Source organism: Salmo salar, chromosome 24 (assembly GCF_965601325.2).
Source record: "Salmo salar chromosome 24, fSalSal1, whole genome shotgun sequence".
Lineage (NCBI taxonomy): Eukaryota > Metazoa > Chordata > Actinopteri > Salmoniformes > Salmonidae > Salmo > Salmo salar.
This window is the reverse complement of record NC_138314.1, coordinates 27,350,307-27,374,159: the sequence shown is the minus strand read 5'-3', so window position 1 is coordinate 27,374,159 and position 23,853 is coordinate 27,350,307. Positions and strand designations below refer to the sequence as shown.

General features: G+C 44.0%; 1 protein-coding gene and 1 long non-coding RNA gene across 2 annotated transcripts in view; one reads left to right on the top strand and one right to left on the bottom strand.

The window, feature by feature from the left end:
• nr6a1a (nuclear receptor subfamily 6, group A, member 1a) overlaps positions 1-23,853 on the bottom strand; it is a 140,519-nt gene that overhangs the window by 67,165 nt on the left and 49,501 nt on the right. The gene's annotated exons all lie outside the window — the stretch shown is intronic.
• LOC123730376 (uncharacterized) lies at positions 9,634-21,958 on the top strand. The gene is made up of 2 exons (XR_006761743.2): positions 9,634-10,530; positions 20,176-21,958. It is a non-coding gene; the product is annotated as an uncharacterized LOC123730376 (long non-coding RNA).

Sequence of the window (23,853 nt, the reverse complement as noted above, 5' to 3'; positions counted from 1 at the left end):
ATCTGAGAGTGCCGTGTGAGTGAGAGGTGCTTCAGGGCACGGCTGCCGGGAGAAGGGAATTATAATTATTATATTCAGGCCAAGGGCACAACAGCCACTTTGGCTACAAAAGGCATGGATTTTTTAGGGGGCATTACAGCCACACAAGGGGGATACCGCCAGGAAATTCTAAGCCTGATGAGAATATTATCAAGTGCTTGTCAAATTGTGAATGAGAGACTGATGAAGTGTGTGCAGCTTGCATAAGAAACAAAGCAGAGCTCATGCCTTTGAAGCAACTTTTTCAAATCATTATTGGAGTCGCATCATGCAGCCCTAGAATCTATAAAAAATCGAAACATATAGCCCAATGTTTGTATCACAACTAAAGTTGCATAAATAACTCTAAATTAAGCATATAGGAGGACCTGTTTCTTTGTTAACCACTCAATGTGCACACTCCCTCAGAAATCATTTGGAGAAAATATCCTATTTTATTTACCTATACTCAATTGTATTCTTCATACTATAAAATAATAAAAAACAATGCCACGTAATTCTAAACAAATCTTGTCTGCTAAACAAACTAGTGTAGCCCACAGCCATATGGCATAGCCAGATCAGGGCCTAACATAAGGACAATTCAGAGAATGCTATTCTGTACTTCTGAAATAGACAAAACTTTCTTCATATCATGTTTCTTTAGACCTGCCTAAAATAAAAAATTAAATTATTGTGATGGTGTAGGCTACATTACATGGATATATTAGACTAAAATGTAGATGTTCCAAAGGTCTGCATTAGTGGCTTGTTGCTAGGAGATGCTAAACATGTTTATATAACGACACAGGATGAGACCCAGATGCAGACACAGGAGGCAGATGGTTAGAGTCTCTGACATTTATTAATAGACAAGTGGCAGGCAAGAGGCAGGTCGGGAACAGGCAGAAGTTCATAAACAGGGTCAGAGTCAGATAGGTACAGGACGGCAGGCAGGCTCAAGGTCAGGGCAGGCAGCAATGTTCAGAACTGGGAGGACTAGAAAACAGGGACTAGAAAAACAGGAGTATGGAAAAACGAGCTGGTACGCTTGACGAGACAAGATGAACTGGCAACAGACAAACAGAAAACACTGGTATAAATAGACAGGGGACAATGGGGACAAATGGGAGACACCTGGTGGGGGCTGGAGACAAGCACAAGACAGGTGAAACAGATCAGGGTGTGATAGTACCCCCCCCCCCCCCAGGGGCGCATACCTGGTTGACCGGGGTGCCGACGGTGAAAGTCAGCAATGAGTGCCGGGTTCAGGATGTCCTTAGCGGGGACCCTGCACCTCTCCTCCGGGCCATAACCCTCCCAGTCAACCAAATACTGGAAACCCCTGCCCCGAGGTTGAACACTCAGGAGGCATCTCACCATGTCAGGATCCATCTGAGCGTTCCCTGCAGCGATGACGTATCCCAGAAAAGAGACAATGGAGCAATAGAATTCACACTTTTTTTCACAAACAACTGATTCTCCAGGAGGCGCTGGAGGACTTGTTGGACATGTAGGACATGCTCTTGAGCAGAACGGGAGAAAACAAGGATGTTGTTGAGGTAGACAAACACAAACCGATTCAACATGTCATGGAGCACATTGTTGACCAGGGCCTGGAATATTGTGTGAGTCCAAACTGCATAACCAGGTACTCGTAGTGTCCGTTAGCCGTGTCCACCCATCAGCCGTGTCCACACGTCTCCTACCCGTATCAAAACTAGGTGGTAGGGGTTCTGAAGGTCCAACTTAGAAAAGATAGTTGCCCTCTGGAGAGGCTCGAAAGCCGAAGAGAGGAGTGGTAGAGGGTCAACGGTTCTTTACAGTGATGTCATTGAGGCCCCGGTAGTCAATACATGGACGCAGGGTCTTGTCCTTTTCCACAAAGAAGAAACCTGCGCCGGCAGGGGAGGCAGAAGGACGAATGCTCCCAGCAGCCAGAAAGTCCTCAATGTACTCCTCCATGGCCTTGGTCCCAGGGCCAGGCAGGGAATATAGCTACCCACGAGGCGGTGTGGTGCCCGGAAGGAGGTCAATAGCATAATCGTAGGGACGATGTGGAGGAAGGGAGGTGGCGCAAGCCCTGCTGAAAATCTCCAGGATGTCATGGTACTCCGCGGGAACAGCTGAGAAATCCGAGGCTTTTCTAAAGACCGCAGGAGGACGTCCTGCGGCAGGCTGCGCCGCCTTAACCTCTATGGGCTAGGTGGGACGCAAGCGTCCCACCCGTGGTGCACTCCATCAACAGCAGGTGCATTTCAAGAGCGGCAAATTTGAATCCAAATAAATGTCAAAATTCAAATTTTTCAAACATACAACTATTTTACACCATTTGAAAGATAAACATCTCCTTAATCTAACCACGTTTTCCGATTTCAAAAAGGTTTTACGGCGAAAGCATAAATTTAGAGTATGTTAGGACAGTACATTTACAAGAGTTGTGTGTAATGTTGTGCCAATTCAAAGACAGGCGTCACCAAAACCATAAAATCAGCTAAAATGATGCACTAACCTTTTACAATCTCCAACAGATGACACTCCTAGGACATTATGTTAGACAATGCATGCATTTTTAGTTCTATCAAGTTCATATTTATATCCAAAAACAGCGTTTTACTGTGGCGTTGATGTTCAGGAAATCATTTCCCTCCAATAACCGGCATTCAAGTCAGCACCACAAATTAAATAATTAAAATTAGAAAACATTGGTAAAATATTATATTGTCATTTAAAGAATTATAGATTTACATCTCTTGAACGCAATCAACTTGCCAGATTTAAAAATAACCTTACTGGGAAATCACACTTTGCAATAATCTGAGCACTGCGCCCAGAAAAATACGCGTTGCGATACAGACTAGCCGCCATGTTGGGGAGATCTAAAATCGAAAATACTATGTAAATAATCCATTACCTTTGATTCTCTTCATCAGATGTCACTTAAAGGTATCACAGGTCCATAACGAATGTAGTTTTGTTCAAAAAAGCTCATCATTTATGTCCAAAAATCTCCGTCTTGTTAGCACATGATCTAAGCCGCCGGACTTCACTTCATGAACGAGGGGAAAAAATATATTTACGTTCGTTCAAACATGTCAAACGTTGTATAGCATAAATCATTAGGGCCTTTTTTAACCAGAACATGAATAAAATTCAAGGCGGACGAATGCAAAATCTTTTAAAACGTATTGGAACGAGGGTACCCAGCATGACCTAGCGCGCCAGGTGTCTAATGGGCCATCATCGTTCCATGGCTCTTGTTCGGTCAGATCTCCCTCCAGAAGACTCAAAACACTTTGTAAAGGCTGGTGACATCTAGTGGAAGCAATAGGAAGTGCCAAAATATTCCTCAGCCCCTGTGTTTTTCAATGGCATAGGTTTAAAGGTAATACAACACATCAGGTATCCACTTCCTGTCAGAATCTGTCTCAGGGTTTTGCCTGCCAAATGAGTTCTGTTATACTCACAGACACCATTCAAACAGTTTTAGAAACTTTAGGGTGTTTTCTATCCATATATAATAAGTATATGCATATTCTAGTTACTGGGTAGGATTAGTAACCAGATTAAATCGGGTACATTTTTTTATCCAGCCGTGCAAATACTGCCCCCTAGCCCTAACAGGTTTTAAGGCAATGTGTGTGGCATAACGGGCTCCAACCCAGGATAGAACCAGTGGCCCAGTCGATCAGGGGGTTGCGCCTCTGGAGCCATGAAAATCCCAAAACAACAGGAACATGGGCAGATACAATAAGTAGAAACTGTATGGACTCACTGATTACCCGACACACACAGGTTAATGGGAACCGTACTGTGAGTGACCCTGCCAATGGAGTATCCGTCCAGTGCCCTGGCATCCATGGGAACGGAGAGGAGTTGTGTGGAGATACACAGCTCAGATACTAGAGTAGTGTCCATGAAGCATTCGTCAGCCTGCGAGCTCGTCTTTAATTTCCCCTGATAATCCATGAAGGAAGGTGTCGAACAGGGACTCCAGGTTCCAGGCATTCTCAGTGGCCAATGTGTGAAAGTCTATCACGTAGTCTGCCACACTACAGGAGTCTTGATGTAGTAAAAGTAGCTTTTGAGACCCCTCTGTCCCGGAGAATCAAACACTTTCCTCACCACCGACACGAAATCCTCCAGACGAAGGCAAATAGCGGATTGTTGCTCCCAAACCGCCGTAGCCAAGGTGAGCACCCTTCCAGACATCAGCATTATGAGAAATGCTATCTTCAAACGATCTGAAGGAAACAAAGAGGGCTGCCGTTCAAAAATGAGGGAGCACTAGGAGTGAAACACCCGGCAGGTTCCAGGATCCCCAGCATAGAGCTCCGGAGGTGGTAAGCGGGGTTCTCGGGAAGCCAGTGTAGGCTGGACAAGATCACCACTGGTAGGGTGATTACTGAGCACCCTGGAGGTTTCCGTTCTGACATGCTGCCTGATAGTCCACGGAATTGCTCTAGTAATGATTTGGAACCCTGGTCATGGCGTTCTGTCAAAGTATGGAGTCCTTTCATAAGGTTCTAAAGTAGCTCCTTGTGTCTTCCAATGGTGGCTCCTTGCAGGCAGACAGTGTTGCGGAGCTGGTCCAAGTCTGCTGGGTCAGTTCGTACTATAACGACACTAGATGAGACCCAGTTGCAGACACAGGAGGCAGATGGTTTGAGTCACTGATATTTATTAATAGACAAGGGGCAGGCAAGAGGCAGGTCGAGGACAGGCAGAAGTTCATAAACAGGATCAGTCAGATAGGTACAGGACGGCAGGCAGGCAAGAGGTCAGGGCAGCCAGAATGGTATGGCAGGCGTGCTCAGGGTCAGGGCAGGCAGCAACGGTCAGAACCGGGAGGACTAGAAAACAGGAACTACAAAAACAGGAGTATGGAAAAACACTCTGGTAGGCTTGATGAGACAAGATGAACTGGCAACAGACAAACAGAAAATACTGGTATAAATACACAGGGGATAATGGGGACAAATGGGAGAAACCTGGTGGGGGGTGGAGACAAGCACAAGACATGTGAAACAGATCAGGGTGTGACAGTTGATGTTAATTAACAGTCAATTATTGTGAGACCAGCAGTTATTTGCTTGACAAAATTGAATCACCATAGCCCTAGGCCAGAGTAAGGCAGGTACAGGGCCAGAGTATTTTGATTTTTGATTTTTAAGACAGATTCATTTATTTGATTTTAAAGCAGGTATGGGGCCAGAGTAAGGCAGCTGTACATTTTAGATTTTAAGGCAGGTATGGGGGATAGAGTAAGGCGGATGTAGATTTTTGATTTTAAGGCAGGTATGGTGCCAGAGTAAGGCAGCTATTGGTACCAGAGTAAGGCAGGGGCTGGGTGAGGGAGTGAGTGAGTACATGTTCTTGGGCAGGCCAAGCGTGTTCAGACACCTCTGTGAGGTCTGTAGTGTTTGGTCTGGCGCTGCTCTGTTGCACATCCACAACACCCTGCAACAGGATCTGAGGGCTAAATGCCAGGCCTGGCCTGTCACTCTTCGGCCAGCTCCTCAGGGACATCCTTTCACGGTGCTCCCCTCGGACCCCTGGGGATGTCAAGTCACCCTGACACCTCTCGAAGGGTCCTGGAGGGTGGGGGGAGGTCCTCTCCCTGTGCCCCTGTTCACCCCACTTTGAGTGAACCCACCAGGCCAGGACTCATGGAGCAACCCTATCCTGACACCCAACCCCAACCACTCATAAGAAGCCAAGAGCACAAAGTGAAGTTCAAAGAGGACACACCAACACATCAGATCAAATGGTTGCACCACCACGACATCCAGCCCCACAATTTGAGCCCTGCCTCGTTTTTAACCTCATCAGTCCCAAGGACCCCATCAAAAATCTGTGTTTTTTCACTACTTTCATTTTTCTGCATATTTAGCCTCACAATGAAGTGTTTTACCATTTTCTTTCCAGGACATCCAGAGCTAAACTAAAACACAAAGCAATTTGACATAAACAGTAGCATTCATGAGTTTTATTGTCAAATGTCAATAAAAGAACAAAGTCCGCCAAGCAAAATGCATTTAGAAGAATGCTGCAAGTACAGAAAGTGTTTGCTCAGTGGAAAATGAATATCCAAATAGTCAGTGACAACTGAGTGGAGTTTGTAGACAGCAACTATGTGAGCTTATTGCAGTATTATAGACACTATGTCCAGGGATTTCCTATGATCTTCTATGTAGAAGATCCCCTTACCTTCTAAAGACTGTTGTGTGACTTGTCAGTGTTATATAACCAAACAGATTACATGTGCGTGTACGTGAGTCTCAGCATTTCATAGTGGGGTCATAATAGTTAGCTTTGGACATTACAGACGTTTTTGTGAGAATAAAAGTTTTTGGGATCCGCCCTAGTCACAAACATTGCTCTAGCTCAGACCCTGTTAATCACACAGGCTAACGGTTGGTATCAGCGGATGCAGAAGAAATAGACGAACCAGAGTCTGTAGCTCAAACACACAATGTTTAAGAGGGCACTAAATTATACTGACGGGATTGTGAGACACAACACTGTGAAGGTCCGTCACTGCCCTAACATTAACATCCCCCGAGACAAGTCTTCTCCTTCAATTCTCATTCCAAGAGAGGGCTAGTGACTATTACTAAATTGACTGAAACAGTGACCAAACAAGTGAGAGATAAGACAAAGTGGTTAGATATTGGGAAAATAGTGGAACTATTCAATCAAACACTGAAAACACCAAAAATTATTTCACTGTGGCGAAATAGTAAATTGCTGATTACTGTGTGAGAGAGAAGAGTGTAAAAGGGATTTATGAAAAAGTACAGATTATGGACTGTGACTTTTCTATGTTATATTTGGACATGGATTCCTATAACTCTGTGCTCATTGTTATGTTGGTCTCTTCAGATTTACAATGACACACAAATGAGTGACACTTCCTGGAAATGAGGGAAAGTTTTCATCTAAAAGAGGTGGAGAGAGTTTCATATTATTTCTCACATGAAGGTTTTTAATGCCTCTGCAATGATAAGAGATGCCCCTTATCAGTGCCCCCTCAAACACTTGATGGAATTTGAATGGAAAATGTACTTCAAAGGCCAGAAGCATCTAATCTCCTCCACTCTCTCGCGACTCTGCACATTCCCTAGGATAATACGATTCTGCCTTTCTGACATTCTTAGGGATCTCAACCAAGGATGAGAATTTCATCTCTCTCTCTCTCTCTCTCTCTCTCGCTCATTAGGTTGTTGTACTGCATTGTGAAAGGATCTCTGCAACAGCCCTACTGCATATCTGTGGAACCCATCCCACTCTTATGTAAAAGCCCTATTTGTCCATTACTGACATCCCAGTGACCTAGTTTCCCCGTGGCCCAGAAAGAGCAAGCATGACTCTCTCAGATCTGCTGTGGTCACAAAACCCTGCTGGGACCATCCATTCAGATGGCCAATGAATACACAGAGGACCAGTCCACTATCTGAATCAACAGAGATGTACTGCACCTTTCCCTGAAACACACAACTCAATGTGATGCAACACTAACCCATATCCTCATATCCACACCCACTCACAAAGGCTTTGATGCATTAAAGAGAACAGAGCATCCCCATAAAACACGAGACTGTGTGTGTGTGTGTGTGTGTGTGTGTGTGTGTGTGTGTGTGTGTGTGTGTGTGTGTGTGTGTGTGTGTGTGTGTGTGTGTGTGTGTGTGTGTGCATACTATAGATTCCATGTGAGCTGTAGGATGGCGTGGGGCAGTAAGCAGCTAGGGCCAAGCAGCACAGAGAGCCCCTCCAGGTTAAGGTCTGTGTTTAGTCTGAAAAAGGGCAGGTTGAGGACAGGCCTGTCATCAGAGGCAGAGCTGCGGGACGTGCTCCCCCTCCCCCCATCCTCCCCATTGGCCCCCACACCTCAGCTCTGTACCAGAGGTTATCTGAACATGTGGAGGTCATACACTATCTCATCAGAGGAACATAAGGGAAAAACAGATGAACAGCGGAGGAAGCAAACAACAGAGGCGTAGTCATATCAATGTAGAGGACATGTTGATGTGGATAACATAAAGAACACTGATGCTCATAAAGAACACTGACGCTCACCACTGTGCTGAACTAACTTTCATTGCCATTGGTATGTAGCTCTGTCTCAGAAGTCACTGATGTCAGGCAGGTGCCTTACAGACAAACACACACACACACACACACACACACACACACACCACACACACACACACACACACACACACACACACACACACACACACACACACACACACACACACACACACACACACAGCCATTGGTTCCCAAACTCTCCTCTGATCTGACTAACTGTGAAACATTAGAAGCCATTTTCTGCCATTACCATATCCATGAATCCTTTATAGCTTAGCTACCTACACAGTATACATATTCCTCTTCAAATGACATGAAATACTGTACAATCCCTACTGTAAAGTATTCTATCCAATCTTCTCTCATGCGCACATTCTGATTTAGACATCTCTACTTTAATATCACTTTCATCTAATTTGGAGTGGATTCGTGCAGACAGTATTTTCTCAACCCAAAACAAAAAGCTTGTGTCCCAGTGTGGCGCAGTGCATGGAGCAGAGTGATGTTATCGAGGTCACTCTGATCTAATCAGGTGTGAATGAAAGCTCTTGGCAGCGCCCCCAGGCCCAGCCTGTCATCATCACTGGGAAGGAAGAAGGGGAGAGAGAGGAGAGATGGGGAAAGAGAGGAGAGATGGGAAAAGAGAGGAGAGAGGGGGAGAGAGGAGAGAGAAGAGAGAGGGAGAAAGAGAGGAGAGAGGAGAGAGGAGAGAGAAGAGAGAGGGAGAAAGAGAGGAGAGAGGGAGAGAGAGGAGAGAGGGAGAGAGAGAGGAGAGAGGGAGAGAGGGGAGAGAGAGAGGAGAGAGGGAGAGAGAGGAGAGAGAGGAGAGAGGGAGAGAGAGGAGAGAGGGAGAGAGAGGAGAGAGCGGGGTGGAGTGTGGGGCTGCATCACAGGGAGATATATAGATGTCAGGCTCTGTGGGACAGGGGTTTAGCCCGCCTCTACTCTGTGGGACAGGGGTTTAACCAGCCTCTACTCTGTGGGACAGGGGTTTAGCCAGCCTCTACTCTGTGGGACAGTGGTTTAGCCAGCCTCTACTCTGTGGGACAGGGGTTTAGCCAGACTCTACTCTGTGGGACAGGGGTTTAGCCAGCCTCTACTCTGAGGGACAGGGGTTTAGCCAGGCTCTACTCTGTGGGACAGGGGTTTAGCCAGCCTCTACTCTGTGTGACTGGGTGGTGGATGGCAGGGAGAGAAATCGCCATCCGTAGCAAAACTAGACAAAAGCAGAGGAGACTCAAATGAATCATTTTCCAACTATTATGAGCTCAGAATTTGGCATTTGTATGTACCATCAATGATGCAAAAGATATTGTATAATTTAAAAAAATTCAAACAGTTGGGTAAGACATTATGGCTGATATTCATCATTGTATACTTCTAAGTGTGTCATAACAAAAAATAAAACTATATTTCAATGATAAAATTGAATACTGGTGAGAAGATTCCTTCGTTTCACAAATACTAAACATTACACCTTCTCTGTATAGGCTGCACTGGCTGGCAGAGGAGCAGAACTCTCAGGAGTTTTTTTTTCAGCCAGTCTGTCACCCAAACACAGGCCCCGCCCACACCAGCAGCCATTCAATAGAGAGGGGCTCTACTTTCAATGGTCTGAACACTGACCAATCACTGAGCCCTAGCCTCTGGCTCTCAAAAGCTCAGCCAATAACTGATCTTCCTCTTCCACACATGACTAAATTCGCTCCTGTCCATCAACTGGTTCATATATATAGTTCATGCAAGAAAATGTGGAGCAGTTCAATAACTTGCGTAGTCAAGCTCCAGTGTGTATGTGTGTGTTTGTATGTGTCTGTGTGCGTCTGTGTGTGTGAGAGGGAGAGAAACAGAGTGAGAGAGAATGGAGGGAGAAAGAGGGAGGAGAGACAAAGAGTTAGAGTGTGTGTCGAAAGAGAGAGAGAGAGAGAGAGAGAGAGAGAGAGAGAGAGAGAGAGAGAGAGAGAGAGAGAGAGAGAGAGTGAGAGAGAGAGCGAGAGATTGGGGGATTTGTAAGGCATTTATATTTGCTAACTACTGGCTGAATTTACATTGGAACAGGTAGAAGATCAGATAGACAGAATTTGTTAGCGTGTGTGATTGTGTGAATATGTTTTAGTATATGTGTTTGTGTGTGGGGGACAGAGACAGAGACATAGAGAGAGAGAGAGAGAGAGGGAGGGAGGGAGGAAGAGAGGGAGGGAGGAGAACCCGTTCCCCTTAGTTCCACACTAATCTCGTTCCTAGCAATGGCCTGGGGACGAGGTTAGTTCCACACTAACGCTTCAATGTGTGCACTTGAGGGAAGTTATGGAAGCTTTTTTTTCTTTCTTTTTTTCCCCCACCTATACACTCTTCAACATTCTGCAATAACATTGACGAGACAAGAAGAGAACTGAATAACTTTCCACTATTATTTAGGTGAGTATCCTTTATGTCTCTAACTCTTCCTCTCCCCCCAGTGTCTATTCATTTACAATCTGTGTTTTGTAACAGTTCACCTCTGGCCAACTGTGCCAATCTCTCTCTGCATGATTTCTGCATGGCTCTGAATATAGAACACATTCTATACAAATCATTTCTGAATGAATGTTTTCCTGTATTTGTTCACTGATGGTTTAGTTGAGTGTACTATAACTGCAATTAATGACTCTATTTTCCACCTACCTATTAGTAAAATGACTGTTTATAAAGAAGATGATAGTATAAATGTTATATTGTCTTTAAAAGACAGAGCATATTTGTGGGGTTATTATGACGTGTGTGTATAGGCATGTGAGAGTTTACGTGCTAGGTATAGTTTATCTTAAAGAGAGCATGAGTGCTCTGAACAGAGGGTCTGTGTGTCAGACACTTTTTAAAAGGATGAATGTGTGAAAGAGAGAAACAGAGGGATTGTGTACAGTAGACAAAATATGTGTGAGTGTGTGTGTGTGTGTTTTTTTATATATTTTTTATTTAACTTTTATTTAACTAGGCGAGTCAGTTAAGAACACATTTTTATTTACAATGACGGCCTACACCGTGTGTGTGTGTGTGTGTGTGTGTGTGTGTGTGTGTGTGTGTGTGTGTGTGTGTGTGTGTGTGTGTGTGTGTGTGTGTGTGTGTGTGTGTGTGTGTGTGTGTGTGTGTGTGTGTGTGTGCGTGTGTTTGTCTGTGTGAATGAGTGCATGTTTCCCTGTGTGTGTTTCATAACGCTGGTTCCTGGGAATGTTGGCTGCGCCCAGTAGCAGTAGCAGGAGTAGTTGTTGTTTGACTGTGAGGAACTGAGCCAGACAGTGGACAAAGCGTCCAGCCCCATCCAGACAGAGACAGCCATGGCAGGTCAGCCATTAGAGCAGTGGCTGGGGACAGGATAGGTCAACCAGCTGCTGCTCAATGTGCTGGAGGAGGGGACGCTTGGCCCGGGGTTAGAGTGGGACCGGACGTCGCGGGAACAGCGGCTTCTTAAAGAGCAAACCACTTCTCTCTCTCTCTCTCTCTCCGGCCCCCAATCTCTGACTCAAAACATGCAGCGTAGTAAAAAATGCCGCATAATGTAAGAAGATGTATAAACAGCAGTGAAAGAGGAAGAGAGAGAAGAGTGTATTTATGAGAAAGACTTGTGTATTTTTTTTCCCGGCGGTGTGTGTGTGTGTGGGGGGGGGGGGGGGGGGTCGTAGGGGTTGGAATGTATTGAGTGACAGGAAATACAGCTGGTCGCTAGCTATCTTTTTTGTCGTGTCTGCTTTTGTCCAAAGCCCTTAATCCACTACAAAAGCTGTCTGAGAGAGGGACTAATAACACCAAAACCATTTCCCAAATTACATGAACAAACCGGCACAGTGACTCAGAGAAAAACATACCTTACAGAGGCTTACGACAACAACAACAACTAAATACCACAACAAGTACTAAAATAACATCTACAATAATATCTGGACACTGCACTGATGACACGAGAAAAGCAGCTTTAAAAACAGCTTTAAAAACAAATGTTATAGCTGCACAGCTGTGGACTAAAGACAGGCAGCTTTTGACTCCATAGGCATTGTTAAAAACAGCTATGAATTTGGAGAACATCAACAGAAAAACAGCATTTGGTGTGCATGTGTGTACCACATCCCCAGGATATAGACTCTCTGATTCAGACAGACGTGCTGAAAGACCCAGTACAAGTAGTCCTTAGAGATGACTTGACATGTAGAGTCTTGTTACTCTGAGTCACATGTCACTTGTTGATCTTTGAGTATTGGAGACTGAGGTATGAGTGCATGCTTGGGGTGTCTGGGTGTAGTATGGACTACCCTGTACAGGAACTAGACTTTGCTCTGAGGCTGGAGCTTAAGCCTGTAGCTCCAGATCCCTCTCGGGCCCCTTTACCTGGATTTGAATAGAAACCAGACAGTGATTCCCCCCTCTCTGTCACCACTCCCGCGCTGGACAATGAGGATTTGTTAGCGCTCAGCCGCGAATCATGCTGAAACAAAGCACATAGCCACGCAGCCCAGCATAGCACAGAGCAGAGTGGGGCGGGCAGGCAGAGCGCCAGCAGGGGGGCCAGGGGGTTTGCGGGGGTGGGATTAGCAGACGAGGGCTCAGGCTAGGGGGATGGGGGATGAAATGGACAGGAAATTACTGGCTTTGATGAAGCAGTGGCAGATTCTCGCTCCCTAAAATAGGACACAGAGGCTCCTCCAGGGCCTTTCCACAGCTGTAAAACCCTGTCTGAGCAGAAGATGTAACCACACCTCTGTCACCTCGATCTGGTCATGATGGGGCTGTTAAGACCCTACACAGGGGCTGTACAAATACTCACAAAAGTCTCCTATTTAGTATCTCTCTCTCTCTCTCTCTCTCTCTCTCTCTCTCTCTCTCTCTCTCTCTCTCACACTCATTCACAATCTCCGTCCCTGATCACACTGTTGGAATCAGGTTAGTCTAGATGACCCATTTTCACTTGACATCAGCACCCTGCATAGATATCTTACTGTAGGAAAAACGCAGACTTCACTGTTCAAATTTAGAAATTGTGTATGAACATTTTAAAACCCATAAGACCGTGGAGAATGTTCCCGACCAGTGCGCTTCCTACATCAAAGTAAAAGGGGCCCAGATGATGAGATAACTCTGAAGTGTGAAATCTGAATTTGGCATGCTTACAGTGAATAATAATTTGTCATGTTAAGTGTAACCGAAATTGGCTTATCAGTTTCCTGAAAGGAACTTTGTGTGGATAAGAAGGGTTTCTTGTCATCGCTCTGTGCTAGAGCGGAGATCACAGAAGGAAAAGGGAGGATGCTCAACCACCTATTCTTCTCCTACAGGATTCCAGTCTGTCTACCTACTCTAAAATCCATGTTTTAATTATTATTAGGCTGTTTTACAAGATGTGGTCTGGATTATTTCCTTTGAAGATGAATCATTCTGTTTTTGCACTGAGAATTTCTCATCATTGCATTATCAGGAAACATAAATCTGTTATATAATGTAAATGTTGTATATCACAAACTGAGGCTCCATCCTGCAGCCTCCTTCGCTATGCTGAAGCAGGGAGCAGAGAGCGTAATGTGTGTTTGTGTGCTCAGTGAATATCGAGATGGATTAGAAGTCCCGTCTGGCTGTGTTAGAGCTGACCAGACAGGGGCAGCAGATACAGGCCGCAGGCTGGTCATCTGCCTCTCAGACCCACATTGCTCTGATGTGCACGTCTCTTCCCATTACAATCAGACGCCACATTACATCAGCTGAGAGGCCAGAGAGCTGCTATCTGCATACAATACATACCCTCTCCACAGGCTCTTCTCCAAATAACCTAGCACTGTCACACCACCACCATCACCATCCTCCTGGCATCCATCGCCTGATTCAAGGTAATACTATTCAACTATCACGCTATGTAACACTCACTGAGGTCAAGTCCCTATATCAAACCATAACTCTTCTATTTCTGGTGTACTGATAAGTAGTAACATGTATTTCCGAGCCTTCTATCAGTTTGCAGGCCGTCAGTCCGGGCCGGGATATTTTTTATTTTTACCTTTATTTAACTAGGCAAGTGAGTTAAGAACAAATTCTTATTTTCAATGACAGCCTAGGAACAGTGGGTTAACTGCCTGTTCAGGGGCAGAACAACAGATTTGTACCTTGTCAGCTCAGGATTTGAACTTGCAACCTTTTGATTACTAGTCCAACGCTCTAACCACTAGGCTACCCTGCCACCCCATATCATTGGCTATGGAGTGAAAAGCAGGCTCAGCAACAGACAAGGGCTGTGGGGAAAGTTCTATAATCAGCATGTGGTCCCGTGTGGCTCAGTTGGTAGATAATGGTGTTTGCAACGCCAGGGTTGTGGGGTCGATTCCCACGGGGGACCAGTACGGAATATGTTTTTTATGAAATGTATGCATTCACTACTGCAAGTCGCTCTGGATAAGAGTGTCTGCTAAATGACTAAAACGTAAAATGTGGATTAGCAGATGATAAATCATGTGTTCACAGAAGTATACTGTCAGTGCTCTGAGGGAGAGAGAGAGAGACAGAGAGAGAAAGGAGTGGGAGGGACAGAGGCAGGGAGATGGAGAGAGAGTGGGGGGGGAGAGAGAGAGAGGCTGGAGAGAAGGATAGAAAAAGTGGAAGAGAAAGAAACATTACTGATGTTTTTATTGTAATTTAAAATGGAAAAAATACAATAATGCTGGCTACCACGTTAGCGAGAAAGGGAAGAGAGAAAGAGGAGAGTAAAATTCAAAGCTCTGCCAACACTCCAGTTAATACAATCTTCTGCCTGTCAGATTACCTACTTTAATCCAGAAAGGTTAAACGCCTCTTAGAAATCTGAAAGGAGACATGAATTCAGCTGAGATTTCCTCATGCACCGAGAGTGGAGGAAAGTGCCTGGAAGAGAGGTTAAGACTCAATGCAACTAACTAACTCTCTGGATCGATGCTCTTAACTCTGCTCCCCTGACTGGTTACACCTCAACAGATGTACTATATGAGTCAAAAGGATTCCTGGCATGGAGCTTTATTAACAGCACAGGACATCAGAGCTGTAATGTGCTACTTTAATTCAATCAAATCAGCGATATTATGAGTGACATTGATTGAGCCTTGGCTTGCCAATTGGCATGCCAATACCTGACTATGCCCAAACTCAACTATGCATACATAGAATGGTAAAGACTAAGTTATCAGGGCAGAGTGGACTCTGTGATGAGGCGGGGGTCACAATGTTATTAGTGTGCTGCTGGGACTGGAGCTCACGCTGTGACACAGAGACAGACTACTGAGGAATAGAAATGCTTAGTTCCTTACACTGATTGATGGGTACAGTTTTACACATGATGATGTGGCAGTTTGTACTCAGGTGCCTGTCTGCTAGAGGAAGCTCAGACGATAAGACGCCAATGGGTCAAAGAAGAGGCCCACACATGAACTACTGACGTGCAGAGAAGACAAAAGGGTAACATCCACATTCATCCTGCTCATCCCTGGGTGGCAGGTAGCCTAGTGGTGAAGAGTGTTGGGGCTGTAACTGAAAGGTTGCTAGTTCAAATCCCTGAGCTTGCAAGGAGGAATAATCTGCCTGGGCAAAGCAGTTAACTCAAAACAACAACTGCTCCCGGGTGTGGATTATGTTGAATAAGACATCCCCCTGCACCTCTCTAACTCAGAAGGGTTCAGTTAACATTTACATTTAAGTCATTTAGCAGACGCTCTTATCCAGAGCGACTTACAAATTGGTGCATTCACCTTATAATATCCAGTGGAACAACCACTTTACAATAGTGCATCTAAATCTTTTAAGGGGGGGGTTAGAAGGATTACTTAGTTAAATGTGAAAGACACATTTTGGTTGAATGCATTCGGTCGTGCAAATGACTAGGTAACGCCTTATGTGGAATAACCAAGTCCATTCTACTGAGAACGAGGATAGACTTGGCGTGCCAATACCTGCCATAAGGCAACACAGCTCCAGGACAAAAGAAAAGTCAATCTATATTCAGGTCATTCCCATGCTGGCTCACTGCCCTGGCTCCCAGTGATAACAGAAACATGAAATCAGCGATCCCACCCCTCCCTGCTATTTTAAATCTCACTGTGTGAGACATCCCTCCATTGAGCCACCAGCGGGGGGTGGAGAGGCAGGTGGGAGAAGACGAGAGTAGAGATGGAGGGGAAGGAGAGATGGCGGGCGGCTGCATGCTTTATTTATTGTGATTCAGATTGCAGTGAGTGCAAACAGTCAGCCGAGGAGAAACTAATCCTCTGGGCTTGGAGATGATGCCATGACTGCACTGCGTCTACGCGGCATCTTAAAGATGAATTATGCGCCGTAAACAAGTGTTGTGTAACCTTTTGTTTGAGTCAGCCTTGAGGGAAAACGTAGTATGACTACTCACTACTGTAAGTCATTTCTCGATAAGAGCGTCTGCTAAATGACTCAAATGTTAATCTAGGAAACATTTTTCTGTGTTCAGAGAAATATGTCTGCTATGCATTCTTTAACGACTTAACTAACACATCTTCAAATAAACTGTACTGTTGTACTATAGCTCTGATAACAATATATCATAGGACCACAGTTGTGGATTTTGGTCTGAGCTCTATGACAAAGCCAGTGTTTAACCCAGTGGACCTGACCAATGAAAAGAGGCTCCTTGAGACAGACGTGACAGCAGACACCAGAGAAATGTCACGGCTAACTCCAGTAGACACTAGCAAAGGGCTGCATCCCTTTACGTTAGTAATCTTCTAACTCCAGTAGACACTAGCAAAGGGCTGCATCCCTTTACGTTAGTAATCTTCTAACTCCAGTAGACACTAGCAAAGGGCTGACTCCCTTTACGTTAGTAATCTTCTAACTCCAGTAGACACTAGCAAAGGGCTGACTCCCTTTACGTTAGTAATCTTCTAACTCCAGTAGACACTAGCAAAGGGCTGACTCCCTTTACGTTAGTAATCTTCTAACTCCAGTAGACACTAGCAAAGGGCTGACTCCCTTTACGTTAGTAATCTTCTAACTCCAGTAGACACTAGCAAAGGGCTGACTCCCTTTACGTTAGTAATCTTCAGAACTGCTCAGAGAAAGAGATTCAAATACATATTCATCAGCTTAACCACTCCTGATTAACACGAGCCAGTGCTGCTTCACATCTGAAAGTGGACGGTGACATATTCTGAACTCTACTCAGTGGATCACTTTAACAGAGCCAGTCTGAGGTGACAGGACCTAACCCGAGAGAGAGAGAGAGAGAGAGAGAGAGAGAGAGAGAGAGAGAGAGAGATAATGTCCGACCCCAACACATTGACAACTGCTTTTACACAACAGAGCATTCCAGTCTGTGAGAAGGGAGAATGATAGCTAGCTGCAGTGGGTGTGTGAGGAGAGAGATATTGAACCGTAAAAGAAACAGCCCGGACTGCGGGAAGGGATCTAGTCCCATTTTATAAAACTGAGACACTCTCTTTGTAAAGAGTTATTTGTCTCCTTACACTACTAGCTAAGCTCTTCCCTTTGTGTGAAGGAAGAGGTTAACTACGACACCGTGGAGGGTTAGATAGAGCCGCCTGAGAGCGTTGAGGGTTAACTCTAAGTGCTTTTTGGCATTAAAGATAAAAAATGGCTCTGGCTGGCGCGCTGAGCGTTGGAAATGAAACACCCGGAGCATTGGCAGCGTCAGCGGTGGCACGTGGAGGGTTCTGGAGGCTTGGCATGGCGGACTGGGGCTTGGCGCTCTGCCTGGCAGAGATCTCCGAGTAGTAGTCCCTCAGCGCTGGGGGTGGTCCTTCCTTCCACCTGAGCCTCAGAGTATCACACCATATCATATAATACTACACCCAGTTGCTACAACTGTACGCTAGCTAACCACTAGCTACTCCACTACGAAACTGTAACAGACATCAACTATCACTACACCATAGCGTGACACTTAACATGATACTACCCCACTGCACCACTAAATCCAATTAAAAATACTCAATTTAGAAGAGGGATGTCCATTTCTGCAAGTTAATAACTTGTTAAATCTGACTTAAGAGCACATGTTCTGACTGGCATGGCAATTAAGGCCTATTTGTTGGATTTGATTCGAGTTTTCTAACAAAATTCAGACCACTCCATAAAGTGATTAAATGTGTCTATATACAATGAAATGACAGTGTCCAAGGTCATTGTGTAATGCTGACAGACAGTCAGAGACGTAGTGGAATGTGTACGTCAGAGCATGTCGCAGGCCGATAGAGACTCAGGAGAGGATTTCTGAACTGCCATGTTAAAAGTGTCAGATTAAAGGGATTTATCTTTATCCCCAGAGTCAGATGAAATTGTGGATTGTCCAGTCATTGCGCTAACGCTAGTTAGCATTGGCTCTAACTACCTCTAACTTCCTTCATACTGTACAGAGACATAAACATGGTATCCACAAGCTCAACTGACTCTGGAGAAGTAGATCAAATCCTGAATTATCCCTTTAAAAATGGGTACAGTATGTGACAAAATGCTCTCACACATTCCCACCGTCAAATATATAAGTGTTTAAATGCAGTCTCCTCATGTCTACTGTAGATTGTATTAGATCAAATGTTAATAAGACACAGATTGCCTAGCCTTGTTTCTTAGTGTCAGATAGGTAGAATCCAGGATCCTGTTTATGGATTTGAGCACCATGACGTCAGCCAGTCAGACAGTACACTGTGTGCCATTCTCATTGTCTGACCTCTGGAATGTGCTGACAGTGCAGGGTTCACGTTGGTTCAGTGAGTGTTACAGTTAAATCCAGTTCACTCTATGTCCTCCTGGTTCACTGGTATCACTCAATCAGTCCAGAACACTCAGTTCCGATTTCCCAACTTGACACTTATGCAAAGTGCAGTGAAAAGTACAGATTGTTTCAGTGATAGCAGCCTGGGTTGTCTTAGACAGAAGTGGTGCATAATCCAACCTATTTATAAGTAAGTATGTGTGGATTTTGGGATTGCCCATGTGTTCTGTGTGCAAACAGAACATGTCAGTCAAACGAAAAGAGAGGAAAGATATTCCTAAATGAAAAGCCCCTGTGTGTCTGGGGTAGACAGCCAAAGCGTACAAGTGCATAGGAAAGTAGGGAACCACAGCCAACCCAAAGCCAGGATAATCTCTGACCAGGCTGAAAAACAATCACTGCTTACTTTGAAACTCAAGATCCTCTCTACAAAATGAGGATGAGAGAAAAATGCTTTTCCAACCATTTTTGGTTAATCATCAAAATTGCCACAGAAAATAACTTGCAAGGGATATATGAAATTAGATTGAATGTGAGAAACATGACAACAGAATACTGTAGTGATAGTGGTGTCTCAGTGAACTGTGTCAGAATGCTACATATTAATAGTCTATTAATTCAACCAACTGAGCACTTCATTCTTTCTGCACAGTATGGGTGATGGTGGGTCTCTTACAGCAGCCTGAAGGTGTAGAGACAACGCTACTGTATCAAACTCAGAGGTCTGGTGAACCAATCAATTATATCAGTCTTTCATGTTTGATAGAATGAACAGAGACAGAAAGCCTGTAATCCAGTGCTCTATACCAAGACATATTCTAAAGCCAAAAATATCCCTCTAATTAGTTGCATAATATTCCATATTTTTTTAACCAGCCTTTGTATCCGACCACCCATCCTGAATACCAGATGTGTGTGCCAAAGAGTAGAAGAAATAACAAAAGCAAGAGAAGTGTCTAAAATCCCTGCTGCATGTTACATAGTTAAGAGGAGCAGCCCAATTGGAGAGTCCGTTAATAAAACATGACTGCATGAGTCTCCAACCTCAAAGAGGCTAACACAGTAAGATGCTGCGTTCCCTGTGCAGTGCAGAGCAGTGGCTGGGGTTAGGAGCAGGGTAGCGGGAACAGCCGTCAAACCATTATCAACGCTGCAGCGCAATGGTTTAGCCCGTAGAGGATTTTTCTACAACACTCGCTCAAATAGCCATCATGCTATAATCCCATTTCTTCAATACATTTTTTAAGGATTGATTTACTTGCTGTATTGGATTGTATATTCATGCTCTTTCTTCTTCTCTGTCTGTTTTCCCCACATCACAGGTGACTGGGATGTGTGAGGAGGAGAGGTGTGTGAGGAGGAGAGGAGTGTGAGGAGGAGAGGAGTGTGAGGATGGAAGATGCTGGGGGAGAGAGGAGCGCTGCTCTGGGCTCAGTGAGAGGTGAGAGTCTTGTTCGCAGCAGAAGAGGAAGATGATAATAGAATTCACCACAGCTGCTGGAACGACTATTTCGGGAAACCTAACACCATGACTCTCCACTCCTCTCCTGCTGGCACCCTATCAACACCAGCATGGGTGATAACAAACTGGGCATCCTCATTGTAATGAGCAGCCTTCTATATCTGCTGGGCTGGGAACAGCAGCCTATATTGTGGGGTGTAGTGGTTGCTGATCTAAGGACATGAGAGTGACAACTAAAGGATGAGAACTTTCTGCTGGTGCCCTCGGTAAACATTCAACGCTGTCGGTGAGTTTGAGCATCTGTCCAAAACCATCGACCGTTAAATGTACCCTGTGGGTCACCGTTAAAGAGACACCCGGCAAGAAGAGAGACGAATACTTTCTCTAAATCTTCCCTGCTCCCCTGGTGAACAGAATCTTCAGTTACTTCCCATACTGGACTAGTTAAGAGGCCCAACTCTTAAGGCTGCAATAAACATTCATTGCTGTCGGTGGGTTTACATGAGAACGACTCACTGATCAATGAATGCAGACTGCGGTACAAACACCTCAAGGCCTTTATTTCAGCAGAGAGTGATGGAATAGAACGGATGACATGTACCGTGCCTTCAGAAAGTACTACCCCTTGATTTATTCCACATTTTGTTGTGTTACAGCCCGAATTCAAAATGTATTAAATATATTTTTTTATTCTCATCCATTTACACACAATACCCCATAATGACAAAGTGAAAACAAGTTTTTAGAAATGTTTGCACATTTATTGAAAATGAAATTCAGAAATATCTTTGGCAGCAATTACAGCTGTGAGTCTTTGTAGGTAAGTCTCTAAGAGCTTTCCACACCTTGATTGTGCAACATCTGCCCATTGTTCCCTTCAGAATTCTTCAAGCTCTGTCAAATTGGTTGTTGATCATTGCTAGACAACCATTTTCAGGTCTTGCCATAGATTTTCAAGTAGATTTAAGTCAAAACTGTAACTCAGACACTAAGGAGCATTCACTGTCTTCTTGGTAAGCAACTCCAGTGTAGATTTGGCCTTGTGTTTTAGGTTATTGTCCTGCTGAAAGGTGAATTCATCTCCCAGTGGTTGGTGGAAAGCAGACTGAACCAGGTTTTCTTCTAGGATTTTGTCTGTGCTTAGCTACTGTTTCTTTTTAATGAATGATTACAAGCCACCACTATGCTTGAAAATATGGAGAGTAATACTCAGTAATGTGTGGTATTGGATTTGCCACAAACATAAAATGTTGTATTCAGGACAAAAAGTTAATTGCTTTGCCACATTTTTTGCAGTATTACTTTAGTGCCTTGTTGCAAACAGGATGCATGATTTGGAATAGTTTTTATTCTGTACAGGCTTCCTTCTTTTCACTCTGTCAGTTAGATTAGTATTGTGGAGTAAGTACAATGTTGTTGATCCATCTTCAGTTTTCTACTATCACAGCCATTAAACTCTGTAACTGTTTTAAAGTCACCATTTATAGAATATGTTCAAAGTAATGACCCGGGACGTTGGTTATAAGATGAACACTTATTTTTAGTAATAATACTTGTTCACGTTGCATTTTACCACTTTAGATTCTACAAAATAATAAAATAAAGTTTGCTAGCAAAAGCCAGAATAATCACTTCTCACATAACTGGAGCGTTCTCGTTTCTTTGTTCTTACTTCCTGTCGCAAGGCATTCTGGTACTTGCAGTCAATAGCGTAATCAAATACTAACCAATACAACAGAAATATGTGCATTGTTCTCTCAATCTCCATCACATGAATTCTAATACAATTACTATTGTACACATGTAAATAACTTTAAAAGAAAATATACTTAGATACATCAGTGAAATTACTTTAAACATTAACTCTGTAACCCATTAAAGTTACAACACAACACGACTGAGGTACCTTAAAGATAATTGTGTGTGGGGCACAGAGATGAGGTAGTCATTCAAAAATAATGTTAACCACTATTATTGCACACAGAGTGAGATCATGCAACTTATTTTATGACTTGTTAAGCACATTTTTCTTGTTCTTGTTTGGTGGGGGAGCTCATTAAAATAATAGCCAGTGTGTAGAATTATACAAAGGAGGATGCTGTATATTTCTAATGTTTAGTACCTATTTAGGGTACATCACAATGAAGAGAATGACATTCATATCCATAATTATGCATTTTTGTGTAGTACAGATCAGGGACCCATGATGAAATTCCATTACCGCAATGCTGTTACCGGATGTAAATCCACTTCACTTACTGTAGTTCAATAACAAAAAAACAAAAATTTGCAAGGTGTCATGTCATAGCTGACTCCCCATTCTTTCTGCAGACATCTTTAAAACTGAGTTTAACATAAAAAACTGAGGGAGATTTTACTGAAATTCTGTTACCAAACGTTGTATCTGTACAATTCTTCCAGATAGGGCTGACCCCATTTAGTCGACTGGTCGATTGTTTGGTCGATATGCTGTTGGTCAACCGAGATTTCTTTAGTCAAGCAGCAGGAAAAAAAGATATAGTAATCATGGTGTATAAGACACGTCTGAGTGGACTGATCCATTGTGGAGGCCGTGGGGATGGCACAGTCCATCACTCTAAGACATGTGCTAGTGAAATTGTATATGGTTATATTACATAAGAAGGAATGGTGCAACACTAATAAAAAATATATTATTTCATAGTAAATGCGCTTTTTCCCGCGTTGGATAGCGGTCGCTGTCCTCGGTTCTGAAACATCAGTGCGCTGTGGAATTGGCGCCTTTTCCTAGACCATGTTGCTATGTGCATAATAGCAAAGTTACCCAGCATATTTGTGTTGAGAACAATGCAGTGTCGGCAGCAGAGGACTTAGGAGATGAGAAAACAGCCCTTGCCTTAATTGTATTAGAAAAGTGAGGAGAGAGCAAAATCCAACTTAATTAGGTCTATAATCAACATCCTAACTGTTAAATGTGCCTGGCTATATAGCCTACTTTAATAGCCTACTGATTCCATGAGCACCAAGCCTCACGCAACCACAATATGTCGGATAAACAATTTCACAAATTTGGCTGTTTATAATCTTTGCTATGATGTAATAAAGGCTTAAAAAAAATGGTCATTGGAACAGCCTCTGGTATTACTTAGAATGTATTTCATGTTGAGTTCAGGTGGGCCCTGGCGCTTCAGCAAACAAAGGGAAGGAGGGGTGTTCAACAACAATGACAAAAGGTAAAAAGAATTTGGAGCACTCAACAACAAAAAAAGGCAGAGATTGATTTCTTATTGCTCACTTTAATCCATTGTACAGGATGCGGACAGGTGACTGACGCTTGACATCTTCCTCAGAGTGACCTGACCATTGCACTTAGCACTTAGCTATTTATAGCCTAACGCAGGGTGGGCAAACTTTTTGGTTCGAGGGCCACATCGGGATTTTGAAATTCATAGGAGGGCACCATTTTTGGGGGGACCAATTGTTTGTTAAAATCCATTTGTGGGGGCCTCCCGAGTGATGCAGCTGTCTAAGGCACTACAGACCCCGGGTTCACAGCTGG